This window comes from Ctenopharyngodon idella, chromosome 4 (genome assembly GCF_019924925.1).
Source record: "Ctenopharyngodon idella isolate HZGC_01 chromosome 4, HZGC01, whole genome shotgun sequence".
Taxonomy (NCBI): Eukaryota; Metazoa; Chordata; class Actinopteri; order Cypriniformes; family Xenocyprididae; genus Ctenopharyngodon; species Ctenopharyngodon idella.
Genome location: NC_067223.1, coordinates 28,241,327 through 28,245,892, shown reverse-complemented (window position 1 = coordinate 28,245,892; position 4,566 = coordinate 28,241,327). Strand labels below are relative to the sequence as shown.

Sequence of the window (4,566 nt, the reverse complement as noted above, 5' to 3'; positions counted from 1 at the left end):
GTTGGTGAACATTGCAAAAACTATTACCAAATTTGCAGCATATTTTCACATGTAGATGAGTTCAACATATAGAAACATTATATATATAAAATATTTTTTTAGTGAACAACTCATGCTTGATGTTTTGTGATATGATACATCGTTCAGTTTTGATTCATTACAAATGTAAAGGCCCTTTCACACCAAACGTGAAATGAATAAGCCTTATGCTGAAGGAACTGCACATTCACGTCTGTACAGTAGAGGACGCAGCTCAAACAAACCTTTCAGCTGTGTTGCCATTCTGGATTGAAGAAGAACAGGATACAGGATAAGAAAGTTCAAACACAAATGTGATGTTTATCTTAAGGCATTTTTTATTATTAATATAGCTGAATTGGATCATTGAAGGTCAGCAGCAAAGACATTAATACAGTGAGATTAATTACTGTATAATATGCTATGCTTTGTTTAAACTAATTTGAAAATAATGTATTAGCACTTTACCTATGTTACTAGCAGTTACTAGCAGTTTACCTATGCTAAATAATAATAAAAAATGAATATGCAGAAAATGATCTTGACCAACATTACTACTCATTTTATTGGAAAAAACTGATCTCTTTAAAACATTTAATTTGTATCTGTATCATATCTGTACAGTACATTTTAAGTGTTTGAATAAAAGAAATCAAAAGCTTTTTATAAAGAAGCAGCATGACATGCCCCACTGTTCATTGAAATCACAGCTATGCTAAAATAAAACTTAAATCAAATAAAATTATGGTTACAGTTATTTGTCACTGAACTGGTATTAGGATATTGCTGAAAGTTTAAGATATTGCTAAAGTTAAAAATATATACTAACACATTTTACATGTACTATTGAATTTACATTTCACAACCAGCACAGAATTACATTTTTATGTACTGAAACAGTGTATTATAAATACTTCTGTGACTCAAAGTGAGCCTGGACTGACATTGGCCTCCCTCAAAACTTGGTGCACTCAGGGGATGGTATAAAGTAATATAATATGATTAAATTAATTAGAGAAGAGAAAGGTCATGATTTTCTTGCAAACTTCTGTCAATTTGATAAATCACCTCACAAAAGTGTAACTCATGGTTTATTTTCAATCTTGTGAAAAACATTTCCATTTGGTTGAACGTTCCATGTCACACTTGTGTCCTTTTCTATCCCCTGTTCCTTCAGCTTCTGCTTCATCTAAGGAATAGATGCAATCTTTTATTACCAAGTACTACTGATATGCAGTTTTATATCATTTGAACTGCTATGGCAGCAGGGAAGAATAATTTGTGTTATTTTAATGTTATATTGTGTAAAAATACTGTACTTAAGTACAGCAACAAAGGTAAAACACTGTTACTATCCAACACTGTTTATGGCCACTATATATTTTCATCCGCGTGTCATGTGCTGAGCTCTGTCGATAACACTACAATTTTGTCTAAAAATTGAGCAATTTGAATGATATTATTTACTTAGATATGTTGTAGAAAGTTTCAAAAGGGTGTTATTTTTGAGCATCAAAATAAGAAGGAATGGGGGTAACTGATGCAGTAACAACATTGACTGCACAATATGAACATAATTTAAATAAATTATGTGAAAACAATAATACTTAAAGGGTTATTTCACCCAAAAATGAAAATAATGTCATTTATTACTCACCCTCATGTCGTTCCACACGCGTAAGACCTTCGTTTATCTTCGGAACACAAATTAAGATATTTTTGATGAAATCCGATGGCTCAGTGAGGCCTCTATAGACAGCAATGTCATTGAACTTTTCAAGATCCAGAAAGGTACTCAAAACATATTTAAAACAGTTCATGTGAGTTCATTGCTTTAATCTTAATATTATAAAGCGACACAAAAACTTTTTGTGTGCCAAAAAAAGTCGTTATTGTGTTTTTTTGGCACACAAAAAGTTTTCTCGTCGCTCTATAATATTAAGATTAAAGCAATGAACTCACATGAACTGTTTTAAATATGTTTTGAGTACCTTTCTGGATCTTGAGAAGTTCAATGACATTGCTGTCTATAGAGGCCTCACTGAGCCATCGGATTTCATCAAAAATATCTTAATTTGTTTTCCGAAGATGAACGAAGACCTTACGGGTGTAGAACAACATGAGGGTGAGTAATAAATGAAATTATTTTCATTTTTGGGTGAACTAAACCTTTAAGATTTAAGTAAAGATTAACCAATACATTTATAAGAGGAGATACAACACAAATGGTTTAATACTCACCAACTGTAAGATGGCCTCCATCACTTCAGGGTCAATTATATTCTGACTAGATTTCACCTTTATTCTCACAATCTGTTGTTTTGTGCCTGTTTGAAAATTACAAGAAGTATTTATTCTTGTCCACTGAAAATGTAATATCCAAGTTTGATGAGGTTTCACTTTTCAAAACCAGACCAATAACTGATTCTGAGCAGTTAAAAATGGACCAGTCCAATCAGAGACAATACTGCTTTCGCTATCAAGGAACACTAGCATAAAATATAAAATTAATGAATTAACCTGGCAGCCCCAATTATTGTATATTTTGCAGATGTAAATCTGTTCTTTGAAACTGGAATACCGGGAAGTAGTGTTGTTTGGTGATGGCAAGAGGTCTTTCACATATACAATGCAGTAATTTTTAAAGACACTTTCTGTCAAAACAGCATGGATTAAAGTGCTATCTAATGTTCTTACTGTAATGTACAATGGGTAGTAAAAGATTAGACATAAAACTTACGGCGGTCCATGCAGAGGAAAGGCAGGACGTTTGAGCAGAGCTGATCACTGATCAAACCAGAAGGATCTGAAACACCACAAGGTCTTTGCAGCCCAATCATGTCAGGCTGTCCTGTCATCCAGGTAATGAAGGAAGTGGAGACATTTGTTGCATCTGACCATTTCCATATGTCTCTGAACAGACCAATCCAAACACTTGCATATGGTTGCATCATCACAGTCAGCTGGTTATTCTCAGTTTGATTCCGAATGATGACCAGATCTGTGTAATAATGTCTGCAGTAGCTCTGAGCCTCTTTCCAGGTTCTGGTATAACTGATGAAAACAAACCTGTTTGTTCCGTTCTCTGTAACAAAAAAAAAAAAAGTTAAATTACTTTTTTTTTTTTTTTTTTTTTTTTTTTGCATAGGGTTAATTTTAATGCTGCAATCAGACATGTTTGTAAGAAGTAGTGCATGAATACCTTACTACCTCATTATGAGAATTCCCATTAAACAAACCAAAATGAAAAGCATTCAAAACAAGGAATATAACTATGACAAGCACAGATCTGATATATCTGATACTATATATATATATATATATATATATGGGTCATTGACGAGGTTTTATCAAGTGTTAACAATGAGATTATGTGGTTTTTATAATCAGTTAACACTGCTTTTGTCATTTTTTACAAGATGGACAAAATTTGTCACCAAAAAAGTAATTCGGTTTAACCAAAATTTTGGTTTTACCGAATGACACTTTTGGTTATACCGAATGACAATATTTTCAAACAATGCTAACAGACTGATATCTAGCTAGCTAGATCGTTAGCTTGCTAGCTAGCTAGCAAAAGGACAATCAAACACTTTATATTTAGTATAAGTTTTTAAAAAATTATAACATTTTCCATGTTTTATAGAGGTTATTTCGGGACATGCGCATGAGCAAGTGAAAACGTGAATTTTTCATATAGTTAAGAGAGAGTTAGTTACTTTGCTTCATGACCATGTGGTCCTTTGCAGGTGTCTGAATGATGTCACATCCTGTCACATGATACTGACTGCATGACTTGATCCAAAATGGTCCCTTTATATTGGTTACTCCGAATGACATCAATGAAATTCATTTTTCCGGATGTTGATATATGATGTTATAAAATCATGCCAGAATAAAAATTATATACATTTATTACATTTTAAGATGTTTTAATCAAAAATGAAGTGGCTGTATTGGCCTTTGGACGGTTAAACCGAATGACCTTTTGACACTTCAGAATCTTTAAAATACCTTTATATGTAGGAAAATATAATTAAAACTTTTTTGATTCAATAAAAGAGATCTAGTTGTACTACCTTACATACTTTGGATGTCAAATCTTTGTTTTTTATTATTATTAAGGCCTTTAAACAAAAAAATGACCCGTCACGTCATTGACCCATACATACATATATATATACATATATATATAAACCTAAATGTAAGTACACCAAAAAAAGTAAAAATTTCCAATTTTAAAATTTTTTATTTCATGATGATCAAGTTTATAATAACTCCCTTTAGCCATTTAAAGAAATACTCACTAACCCAGAAATCACTTTAATCTCTGACACAACAGGAACACTGTCAATGCGAAAGCACAAAAAAGTGAGCCATCTATAGCCTTAATTTTGTGTGTTTTCTTTCAGTTTGTGCAAGGGACAACAGATCACACTTATCCTGGTCATTATTCAGAGTTGTTATAGATTGCAAATGATAAGTATAAATAAAAAGTAGTTTACTGCATCATCTACTCAGAATATCCACATTATGAACATTCAATCT

General features: G+C 32.2%; 1 long non-coding RNA gene across 1 annotated transcript; it reads right to left on the bottom strand.

The window, feature by feature from the left end:
- Positions 1-454: 454 nt before the first annotated feature.
- LOC127511284 (uncharacterized) lies at positions 455-3,870 on the bottom strand. Its single transcript, XR_007929966.1, has 4 exons — positions 3,738-3,870; positions 2,759-3,103; positions 2,260-2,345; positions 455-1,207 (listed from the first exon to the last, which is right to left on the bottom strand). It is a non-coding gene; the product is annotated as an uncharacterized LOC127511284 (long non-coding RNA).
- Positions 3,871-4,566: the final 696 nt, after the last annotated feature.